This window comes from Triturus cristatus, chromosome 7, assembly GCF_964204655.1.
Source record: "Triturus cristatus chromosome 7, aTriCri1.1, whole genome shotgun sequence".
Lineage (NCBI taxonomy): Eukaryota > Metazoa > Chordata > Amphibia > Caudata > Salamandridae > Triturus > Triturus cristatus.
In genome coordinates this window covers 954646953-954659470 of record NC_140590.1, presented here as the reverse complement: position 1 = coordinate 954659470, position 12518 = coordinate 954646953, and the positions used below count along the sequence as shown (strand labels likewise).

Sequence of the window (12518 nt, the reverse complement as noted above, 5' to 3'; positions counted from 1 at the left end):
GGATTCTGGAGTTGGTTAATGACTGCCTGTGGCAAGCCCACCTTCAACACCCAGTCATCAATGTAAAAGAGGACCTTGACCGCAATCAGCGCCACCACTTTCGTGAAAACCGGAGGGACACTGGGGAGGCCATTGTGGAAAACTGCAAACTGAACTGGCCTACCAGGACAACAGGAAGCACTTGGCCTACAGAACAGGAAAGTGAAAAAAAGAGTTCTGTAGGACCAATGCTACCATCTAGTTTAAGAGGTTAAGGGCAACCAGGAGTTGGAGTACAGAGAGCATTTTAAATTTGTCATTCTGCAGGAAAGCATTGAGAAGGTGAAGATCTAAAATAGGACAAAGGCCTCCATACTTCTTTGGCACAATAAAGTAGCAAGAGTAACACTCAGCTCCTACTTCTGAGGCTGGAACCCTCTCTATGGCCCCTTTTGCCAAAAGGGCCTGCACGTCCTGCTAAAAGACGGACAGAAGGCAGTGGAAGGTGCAGAGTGGTAGAAAGGAAGGGAACAGCATAGATCCAGCAAACAATTTGAAGGACCCAATTGTCGGTCGTAAAGGCCTACCATCCCTGGAGGAAATATCAGATCCTACCTCCAAAAGGGTGGCTAGTGTCGGCAAGGACAAACTAAAGTGGTTTTGCGGCAGCAGTCGCTGGAGTGGGGAATGAACTGCACTTTGTCCCTGCTGGCCATGTGGTCCGTGGAAGTCATGGCCCCTGCCACAAAGGGGCTAATAATTCCTGATGTGGTGTTGGTTTGGTTTGGCATTGAAGGACAGGGAACCCTCTATCATAGCGATGAAAAGGAAAAACTGGTAAAATCTGAGCAACCGTATCCCTAAAGAACGGGAATAACAGTCAAGGGGATAGCGGCTGTTCACAATGCCAGAGCAAGGCTTGTGAAGGAGAGAATTATTTTGCCAAAACTATTTGTTTGGATTCGACTTGGGAGGAGTAGCATTCGGATGAACCCTGCTGGTGGATGCTTGAACAGACAGACTCTTTGCAGTGGGATGTTGAGTTAGAAAGATAGGGTCACCAGGCGCAGAGCGATGGGCAATCTGTCTATTAACGCGTGTCCCTTAACAAGGCTTGTCCCCGGTGTCCAAAAGGGTATCTTACGTGCTTTGTCGAATGGTAACAGTGACTCAGCGGGAGCCTGGCCAGGTTGCAATACTTCTGTTAAAACATTGATTTTTACTTCCACTGCTGGAAATTGGAGGTCTAATGCTTCAGCTGCCCTTTCCATTGCGACGGAGAAAAAGGTGCTTTAACTCTGTAGGACCCGGGGGACACACAATGCCAGTATCAAGTGAGGAGTCAAGTCCACAGGCATCATGATGCTCTATATATCAATTATATTCATCACAGTGGGGAACATAATTGTACAGGCCACTATAGTTGTTGATGGTAGAGTCTGGGCCCTACTATGTGGTAAGAGTAAAAATTAGAGTCAGAGAGATTGTCATGAGGATGCAGTTAAGGTTGTGTAGGAACTTGTTTGGAATTGGATAGCACTATAGGCTGTACATTCTCCTCGCCATCAATGGCGTTACATCTGCATTGATGAGTAGCACCTGCGTTGAGCATGGTGTAAGTGAGCACCAACATCAGACTACCTGGGCAGGATCCTTGCAACAAAGTTAGACTGGAGCCCCTGCTGTTCTTTGAGACCTGAAGGCATACCAGAGGGGCACAAAGTACCAAAGATCCACAGCATAGTTCCCCTGAAGGCTTCTACTTGCTATGATGTCACCAACGGACCTGGAATACCAGGATATGTCAGGACCAAAGATGGAATCTGTTCTGATGGTGATAGGAGTGAGACTGAGAGGCATATTGATGCCCTTGCACTATCTCTGCGTGAGTGCATAAAGGAAGGGGCATTTTCCCACTTAGGTGCTTCCTTCGAATTACACAAAGACTTCGACCGTGACAAAGACCTGCACCAGGAATGACTTCAGGAGCGAGAATGGGACCTCTTCCTTTAGACTTCGACTCGCAACATCGTTGAGATTTCTTGTCTTGATGTAGAGTATGGCTTTGCATTCCCATACAGCTTTCAGGTTTATCTGGGTGCAGTCACCACAGGCCTTGGAGTCATGGTCCACGCAAGAAACGGTAACATCTTTGTGCAGGTCCATCACAGACATTGGTTTGCAACAGTCCCTGCACAGCGTAAACTCTGTAGTTTTAGAGGGTGATATTTCCCTTGCACCTTGGATATTTTTTGACGAATATTTGGGCAAAAGACTAGGAAGAACCTCCAGATCCACGTTTGAAGGTGTGCAAACAAAAGAAAGCATGTCAATACAATGGGGTGGCACTTAGATACTGCTCCTCTCATCACTTGGGGATCAACATAGAGCTGCAAGTTACCTAGAGGCATGTAGGAGGACTACTCTGAATATTTCTAGAAACAGTCTGATGTCTGTGGATTATTCACAAAGTGAGAAATCTTCGGTTTGAAGAATCCATTAGAAGATTATTTTTTTCTTTTGTGGTATGGCAAGATGCAGTGCTAATGAGGAGGATAGAGTTTTTTGCTTTTTTAGAATAAAAAAAGAAAAAGAAAACCAATAGCCAAGCAGGCAGTCTCATATTTATAAATTTTGCATTTTTATACAGATTATTGGTAAGACATTCAATTCACTTCATATTTTCAAGCTGTAAAATATCAATCTGTGCAGTCAGATAGCAACATGGTGTTGAGTTCCATATCTAAATATTAATGCCACTTTCTATCAATCAAAATTTGCAATTGGGTTCAGAACATCACCACTGAGAAGCCATTATTATGTACACAGTTTTTGTCTCATGTAACCATATCCCAATTGTTTCCTGTTTAAATTCACTGTTACCTGCTTGCGTTACCAAAAGTGTTCCACATGACAATTTGCTTTGGTGCTGGGTACTTAAGTTCAGCATAAGCATTTGCTACATCATTGAAATGTGCCAAGTCTCTCAGTAATTCTTTTACTGGAGGTGGTGATCCTTTGTACCAATTGATATCCACCCTGAGTTTCTCCACAAGTGGATATACTGTGGTGTACCATCTACAACCATCTGTGCCGGTGTCTCAGCTACATAGACCAGTAGAGAGGTAAATGGAAGATCCAACTAGATCACCTAAGACAGTGTATGAAATACGTCCTTATAGTAGGTCTGTACTACCTGGCACAGCCACGCCAAGTGCAAGAAGCCATCCCTTTCCTTACACATCACCTGCAGAGTTCAGAGCTGCCCTGCCTCTCAGTTACATTTGCTAATACTTAGTGGTTTGTGATACAGCCTCCTTAAAAATATTAATAAATAAGATTGACTGTTTAGGGATACTTACTTTACTTGCAGTAACAGTTAAAGCAATCGAATCTTAAAATTTGCCACACTTCACCTTAATCGTGTTACTTCCAACAATGTTGGTTATTTCCTAATTTTCAGTGTTACAAAATACAAACAGGAAGGATTATGTTACTTACACTGTAAGTATCTGTTCTTGGCATGTAAAGCTGTAGATTCACATGCTTTGCATACTCCTGCCAACTAGTGTTGGGTCCGGATGTTTGCAAGTTGTTTTTCTATGAAAAAGTATTTTCCAGGCACGAGGTAAGGTGACTCGTTCTTTCGGTGATATTGCCCATGGGCATCGACTCCATTGTTAGATTGTTTTCCCGCAAGAGGGTGAGAATGGAGTGAATAAGATAACAGAACGATATTCATGTGTATGTAATGTAAATTATGAGAACTGCAACAACTACAGGTGCCCCGGGAGGTGGGAGGGTGCAAGTGAATCTACAGCTCTACATGCCAAGAACAGATGCATAAAGTGTAAGTAACATAATCAGTTCGTTGGAGGCATGTGTGCTGTAGATACACATGCTTTGCATTGACTATATAGTAGTATTCTCCCAAAGCGGTAGCTAACCAGTAGGTGTTGCAGTCGTTTGAAAAAGTGTCTTTAGCACTGCTTGCCCCACACTGGCTTGTTGACCTCTTAACACATCCACACAAGTGTTTAGTAAATGTGCGTGGTGCGAGTACAAATTACTTAGAGACTGGGTGAAACATATGGATATAAGCATGGTCACAGAAAGGGGGATATTTAGGAGCAGGGGGTGCCCAAAAAAGTGGGACCTGATCTGGTGAAAATGGAACAGCCACAGAGGGGTTATTTGCACCAGCCCATCAGGACTGTCAAGGGGCGGGAGGAGCCTAGCGCACAACCAAGATGGCCGCGTAGGTGCGAGGCTCCCGAGGACCTCTGCGACCTCCTGCATAAATCCTGACCATATCCTGTCCTAGACGAGGGGACTGTGTTCGTGAGACCGAGCTGAGGTGCCACCCGTTTTCCGTTTCCAAATCGGACCTCGGACACCGGCGGGAGCATCGATTGAGGTTTGCGGCCTTCTCCACGCCGGCCCCCCGGATTGGAGTTGTGGGGCGATCCGGAGACAAAGTGAACAACAGCGGCGGGCGAGGCTGGGCGATTCGCGTACCCCGCACTTTCACTTTCGCTTTCGCGCCCTCCTTGCTGCCAAGCGAGGTAGGGTCACGAGGCGGCGTGCAGTGGTGTGGCTTCATCGGGGTGCCCTGCCGGCCCACCAGCTGTGATCCGCCCTTCGGAGCTGTGGTCGCCCTCCCCCGGAGCCCGTGAACTGGTCTGTCAGCCCCTTTCAAGGAGATTGGCACGATTTGGGGACTGGAGCCATGTCCACGAAACAAGATGGCGACCGGGCAAAGGTGAAATCGACCCGCCGTGGCGCAGCCCCTCAGTCTAACAGCATGGACCGCTACACCCTCCAGAAGGGATCTCCAGAGGCGCCGCGTAGGTCCCCTGTTGGCCCGACTGATGCTCCTGCTCTGCCCGCGGATCTGACCCTTCGGGACGTCATGGGCGCCATCGCCGAGATGAAGGCCTCAGTGGACCAGCGCTTTGACACTCTGGCGCAAAAGATTGACTCGGTCCTCGTGGATGTGGGCCTGGTGAGGGCCGATCTGTCCAAGACGAATGACCGGGTCGACTCTTTGGCCCACACCACCTCGGGCCTCACAACGGACGTGGCGGCCCTCCAAAAGGAGGTGCGCCGACTGGGCCAGGCGAGCGCCCTGATGGATCGTCGACTGGAAGATTCCGAGGGTCGGGCCCGGAGGAACAATGTTCGCATTGTCGGGGTGCCGGAGGGACGTGAGGAGGAGGCGGCGGATCTGTTTGTGGAGGACCTGATCCTCACCCGTCTCCAGCCCCGGGGGCTGAGTAAACTCTTCGCAGTGGAACGTGCCCACAGGGTCCCCGGAGGGAGACCTAAGATCGGAGCCCCTCCGAGGCCTCTCATTGCCCGGATCTTCAACTTTCGGGACAGAGACGCTATCCTGCAGACTTCTAGGCAACAAGGACCGGTCAGACTCGACAATATGGACGTAAACTTCTATCCTGATTTTACTCCGGCGGTCCAGAAGCAGAGACTGAGTTTTCTCGGAGTCAAACGTCGCCTACGGGACCTGAACCTCAAGTATGCAATGCTTTTTCCAGCGAAGTTGAGGGTAGAGGTGGATGGCCGCACGCACTTTTTTGATCGTCCCGAGGCGGCCGGGGACTGGTTGGACACTTTGCCCGGGGATCGGGGTGGGGGGGGGGCGCGGTTGGTGGGGAGGGCTTGCCGGATCAGGACTGAGGGACTAATAGTAGGCCTTGCTCTGGACTACATTATTGTCATCATTGACTGATTGTGTAAGTTCCCCTCCCGTGGAGGTCGTACGGGGTCTCTTGGGGGCTTTCCCTCCTCCTCTGGGGGACTAGATAGTGTTTTCATCTATGGGGCGACAGGCACACTGCACTTTGGGGGGGCTGTTTGGGCTCATGCAGGGGTGCAGGGAGGGGGGAGTTCTGTTGGGACGGGTGGGTTGGGGTGGGGTGTTGTTTGTTTTTACCGCAAGGCAAACCCTTTACTGTATTGGTGTTTTTGAGGTGCTCTCGGGGGGACGAATGATGGCTTCTGTATGTGATGGGGGGTAGGGACTTGACTTTGTTGTCTTGGAACGTTAATGGACTGGGGGATAGGATTAAGCGAGGTGTGGTCCTGCAGTATCTGAAACGAATTTCGCCAGATGTGGTCTTTCTGCAGGAGACACACCTTATTGGTAATTCCTTTTGTGCCATGAATCGGCGTGGCTATCGTTTGGTGGCCCACTCGGGCTTCACGTCTGGCTCGCGGGGGGTGGGCATCATGGTTAAGAACTCGCTCCCGCTGGAAATAGATGAGGTGCGCCATGATGAGAGGGGACGCTACACTGCCTTGGTGGGGAGAATGGAGGGCAAAGTGGTTGTCTTTGTTTCAGTGTATGTCCCACCGGGGCTACAGTCTACCACTTTTGCGGACCTGGGGCGCCTCCTCCTTGACCTTCCGGGGGGGCTTCTGGTGGTTGGGGGGGATTTCAATGCGGTGGTTTCTGGGACTATGGATCGTCACCCCCCTAGGGACCTCCCCCGGGCGCAGGCGTGGCTGTCCGGCCTCTTAGATACATTGGGATTGGTGGACTGCTGGCGCTTAAAACATCCCACGCAGCTGCAATACACCTTCCATTCGGGTGCCCATGGTAGCCTCTCGCGGCTTGATCATATCCTTGTCCCTGCGGCCTATGCTGGGAGGGTGGGAGAGGTGCGCCATCTGGCGCGGGGTATTTCAGATCACTCCCCGCTCCTGTTGCACTTTGGTGTCCTCCCGAGGGGGGAGGGCAGGGTAGCTCCAATCAATGCCTGGTACCTGCGCGACCCCACTATTCGTGCTGACCTGATTAAATCCTTGCAGCGGTATTTCGAGGAGAATGTGGGGTCTGTCCCTTCGGCTATCTCCCTTTGGGAGGCCTTCAAGACAGTTATTAGGGGGGAGGCCCTCTCCTTCATATCCCATGCCCGGAGGCGCGAGCAGGAGGAGGTGACCCGAGTGGAGGCCGAAATTACTGAACTAGAGGGTGATTTGGGGAGTGGGGTGACGGATGCTGCACTGCATGTTCTACACCTTAAGCAAGCGGCCTATAGGGCCCTCGTCACGGAGGCAGCCAGGGGCCTCAGTAGAGAGCAACAGGGGCGACTGTATGATGTGGGTGATAAGGCTGGTAAATTGATTGCGTGGTTGGATAAAAAGGAGAGAGCGAGTCGTGTGGTTCCGCTGATTGAGAGGATGGATGGTGTACGTGTCACCGAGCCAGAAGACATTGTCTCTTGCTTCGCGGATTATTTCCGCGAGGTGTATTCCCCGGTCTCTCCCTGCTCGGAGGCGGATTCTCATGCCCTGCTTCGAGATATCGCGCTGCCCTCCCTTTCGGTGGAGGACAGGGAGTCGTTGGATGCTGCTCCTACCTCGGACGAAATTGCCCTCGCTATACGCTCGGTCGCATCTGGCAAGGCCATGGGCCCGAACGGCATCCCTATCGAGTTGTATAAGCTGCGACCGGACGTACTGGCACCCCACCTCCGCGCGATGTTCCTGGCGGCCCACTCGCGGGGCTCCCTCCCGCCGGACCAACGTCTGGCTACAATCGTGGTGATCCACAAGGAGGGGAAACCCCGAGACCGGGTTACCTCCTATCGGCCTATCTCGCTCTTGAATGCGGAGCCCAAAATCCTTGCCAAGGTGCTTGCCAACCGGCTGGTCGGCGTGGTGGGCGATTTGGTCCACCAAGACCAGTCTGGCTTTATCCCCCATCGCAACACGGCCCTCAATCTGCGGCGCTTGCACGGGGTGCTCGCGCGTGTTTCGTTTGTGCGGGAGCCGGCCATCTTGGCGTCCTTAGACGCCACCATGGCGTTTGACACGCTCGAATGGCCATACATTTGGGCGATGCTGGCGAAATTTGGATTTGGACCGGGATTCATCAGCTGGGTCAAATTGTTGTACTCGGGCCCGTTAGTGCAGGTGGTAGTGAATGGGCGAGTCTCGGCCCCGTTCGCGCTGGGACGGGGCACGTGACAGGATTGCCCCTTGTCGCCGCTCCTGTTTGCATTGGCCTTGGAACCCCTGGCGGAGTGGCTGCGGTGGCACCCTTCCATCCGTGGTCTCCGTTGGACCCCCGAGTATGAGGACCGCGTGTCCCTCTACGCTGACGATATCCTTTTGTACCTAGCCTCCCCGCGCAAATCACTGATTGTCCTGGTTGATGTCCTGCGCTCCTTTGGCCGTAACTCAGGCCTTGTCATCAACTGGGCTAAATCATGTGTCTATGTGCTTTCCGGGGAGGCTCCCGTCCTCCCGCGGGGATGTCCGATCCAGATTGCCTCGCAGGGGTTTCGGTACCTGGGTGTCTATATCACGCTGGACCCGGAGGCCCGCTACGAGCGAAACTTGCTTCCCCCCCTCCAGCGCTTGAAGGAGGACGTCGCGCGCTGGCGGCGCCTGCCGCTTTCGCCGCTCGGCCGGGCGGCATTGTTTAAGATGATGTCGTTGCCGCGCTTCCTGTACGCTCTCCAGAACACTATGGACCTAGTCCCGGCGCGCTACTTCCGTGAGGTGGAGAGTCTACAGCGCCGCCTGTTCTGGGACGGGAGGCCGCGTATAGCCCTGGCGAAGTTGACGCTCCCGTGGTATGACGGGGGGATTGCCCTCCCGGACATTAAGCGGTATTACTGGGCCTCCCAGCTAGCTGCAATTAATTACGGCCTCTATGGGCCCGCCTTGAACCCGGCATTTGAAATGGACAAGATGCTCCTGCCCGGTGGCGACTACAATCGAGCACTCTACTCTGGCGCGCCGGATCCCCGCTTGACGGGGCCCACGCGTGTCATGGTGCGGGTGTGGCACGCGGCCAATGCAGCTATGGGGTGGAAGGACCGTTTGACCCGGGCGTCGCCGTTGTATGCGCCTCAGCGGTTGGGCTCCCTGTGGACCTCGAAGGGCTTCGAGAAGTGGGACACGATTGGCATCAGTAAAGTGGGGGACCTCTGGACGAGAGGGGGATTTAAAACATTCGAGACGCTGCAGACGGAGTTTCAGCTGCAGGGCAGTGAATACTTTCGGTACTTGCAGGTCCGTCATGCGCTGGGCTCCGTCTTCCCAGACGTCGCCTCCATCCCGGAGTCTTCCCCCCTGGAGGATAGAGTGCTGGATGGCCACGTTCCGGATAGCACGATCTCCCTCATTTACAAAAAATTGATTAATGACCGCTCGGGCCTGCTGACCGGCCTCCGTGAGGCTTGGGTTGCCGACGGGCTGGAGTTGGACGACGAAGACTGGATTTCCGCGGTGGCCTCTCCGAAGGAGGTGGCCATACCGGCTCGCCTTCGCTTCGTCCAGCTTAAGATACTCCACTGGGTTTACATGACGGGGCCAAGGCTTCTGCGTATGGGTTATGCTGAGGATGGGTTGTGTAAGCGTGGGTGTGGTGCTTTGGCGACTTTTTTGCATATTTTGTGGGAATGCCCGAAGGTGGAGCGATTCTGGCGTGGTGTGCATGAGGTCCTGCGTCTGGTTACGCATGTCGCACTGTTGCCTGAAGCGAGGAGATGCTTGCTGAATGTGTGGGAACCAACTGATTACTCGGTTCCGCAGACGCGATGGGTGACTCTGGGATATATGATAGCTAAGCGTGACATCGCTCAACTGTGGGGATCCCAGCGGCCCCCGGCGGTGTCGGCCTGGAAAGAACATATGGATTGGTGCATGTTCCGAGAAAAGGTGGTGTATGTGGCGAGGGGCAAGCCTGGGGCGTGGGTGAAAATATGGGGCCCCTGGAACGCCTACCGCGGGGGTATCTGCGAGCCACCACTGCTGCCTGCTGCCTCACCGGCTCCGTCCCCCTAGTTGACCCCCTCCCCCAGCCCCGGGCACAGAGTTCCCCCAGTCCTGGACTTGTTTCCCTTCCCCCTCTTCAGATTCCTGTGGATGGTCGGGGTCCCTCATTTGAGGAGCACGTGTGGTTACCTTCGATTGCGGGTTGCCTTGCGGGTGTGGTTTTTCTATGTTGTTGTGTGTGTATAAAATGAAACCGTATTGTGGGCTTAGAGTCATGTGGCCCACGTCGTTGATGCCTCCTGATTTACTTCTCTGCAACGCCAAGTGCCCTTTTGTAAGTTTGTCAGGTGCTCCTGTCACTCTAGCGGCCGGCCGGAAGGTTGTAGGCCCATACTTGTATATACTTGAGATTGCAATAAACCGTTTCAAAAAAAAAAAAAAAAAAAAAAAGGACTGTCAAGGGGGAACAGGAGACGAAGGCGAGAACAAGGCTCGATGCCGGAAGAACAAGTATCAGATTAAAGATTGAGGTATTTGATTATGGGCAGCGACTAGATGCCAAGCAAGTACGGACCAATTGTAACTGGATGCCTTCTATAGACTGTATAAACCTTAATAAAAAAGATGTTTAAAAATAAAATGTGTGTGGTTTGGACCATGTTGCTGCCTTACAAATGTCAGCTATGGGAATTTTACCTAGAAAGGCCATAGATACTCCTATTTTATGAGTGGCATGCGCTCTAGGAGGCATAGATAAAGTTCTTTTAGCTTTAGCATGGCAAGTTTGAATGCATTTAATAATCCATCTTGAAATACCAGATTTAGTGGGGCGCTAGGTGGCGCACGACCGCAATGGCCGCACGCCTGTGAGGCTCCAGTCCTGCCGAGCAGGAAACTATACTTTTACCCCATCCTGCAATGCCGAAGTAAAGGACAGAAGTCACGGAGAGCTGTCTGAAGTCCCGCTGAGTCCGGGGACACCGCAGTTGTGAATTGAGCCTGGAGAAATACCTGGGGAGCTGCGTGTATTCCAGCAAGCGGAGTGCCATACTGCGGTCTGGAGCCTGAGGGCGGTCGTCCATGCTGGGAGAGCCCGAGGCCGCGGAGGCGGTAGAGAAATGCCTTTGTGGAATGAGCGCTGAGACAGAGCGCCTGCCGTACTACATATCGGGCTGCTGCGGCCTGGAGGTGGGTGCTTGCGCGGCGGTGTGAGAGGACTCTGGCGCTTCATTTTACCATCGTGAGCTGCAAACGGAGCTTCTGCCTCGGACGCTGCAGCTGCGGGACACGAGACGCTGCGAAGCGGGCAGCCCGCAGTGCGCTACCATTCAAGGAGGTGCCGTGGGGCTGAGGCTCGCGCAGACTGAGGGGGAGCCTCCAGGATACCTTCATTGGCTCACTGGCTCCCTGCATTTCCCTGCCTGTAATGGACTGAGGTCAGTGCCGGCATAGATGCGCTCTTACACGCTCTGCATGGGGCGATCGCCATTTTGTCTGCCAGGCCTATAGTAGGCCGGAACAAAAATACGAGCCCCTGGGGCCTGGCTGTGACTGTGGACTGCTGGGTGGGCCCCCCTCTCGGCTGCCTGCTGTGTGTTGAGCCCGTGGCCCATGCTGTGCCCATAAATATCTCTCATCGCTAATTTTGAGGCCTAGATTGAGCCTGGCAGCCATTTTGTGCACGCTGAGCCTCTGTGAATTCGAACTGGCTGAAGAAGGGAGGCTGATCCTCATTGGCTGGAGTGCAGAGATTCGTTGCTTCTTACCCCTCTGGGCTCCATGCAGGGCACTGGGCTTCCCCGGAGAGCCTTTGGATACCTGGAGCCGCTGTTTTGTTAGTGCATTGCTGGCACACTGTTACGCCCCCTTGCCTGTATTGCTGGTGGATACTACACTGCTGCTGTAGGGGGCACATGCGAAGCAGATTGGCCAAACCTTACTTCATCGGTCATCGTGAGTCCTGATTTTGGGTGCGCACTTGCTGGGCTGTCTGCCTTCCTTGGCAGGTGACAGGCACCATCCCTGATTTGTTGCGGTCACTGACGCTGATACCATCCCTGGAGTTCCTGGTTTGACCCACTGCTTTGTCCTCAGCGCGACAAGATGGGGCGCACGGACACCAAACAATCTAAACTCCCTTTTGAAACGCACAAGGCACCCAGATCGACCATGCAGGAGGCCAGCTGACTCGGATGCCACGGAGGTGCCTGATGATGACTGGAAGGCCCTTCTGGTGGGTATGATGCAAAGCCTCACGTCCATAGGCACTAAGATCGACACAATGAACATGCGCATGGAGGTGGTGGTCAACAAACTGGACCAGCATAAGCAGAGACTGAAGGAAGCCAAGACTAAGGTTTCGGATCTTGAAGATGGCGCTGCCTCCAACAGGGGACAATTAGCGCAGATGGACAAGCTGCTCAAGGTTATAACTGATAAAAACGAAGATTTAGAGGCTCACTCCCGAAGAAATAATGTCCGCATCCTTGGCCTGGCGGAATCCACCAATGTGGGCCTTATGGAGGACTTCATCGAAAAGTTGGTTGTGGATCTATTGGGCAGAGAATCCTTTTCTGCGCATCTCATGGTGGAGAGAGCGCACAGATCACTGGGGGCTCACCCACATCCGGGGGCGCCGCCAAGACCGGTGATAGCCCGCTTTTTCAACTATCGTGACAGAGATGCAGTCCTGCGCCTGGCTCGCGAAAAGAAACAGGTTCACTATGAGAACACTACATTGGCCTTCTATCCGGACTACAAGCAAGCAGTTCAGGATGCCAGGCGTACGTTCT

The 12518-nt window shown here is 53.0% G+C and overlaps 1 protein-coding gene across 1 annotated transcript in view; it reads right to left on the bottom strand.

The window, feature by feature from the left end:
• The window catches only part of SEC24A (SEC24 homolog A, COPII component), a 595056-nt gene that overhangs the window by 168068 nt on the left and 414470 nt on the right, over positions 1-12518 (bottom strand). The window lies entirely within an intron of this gene.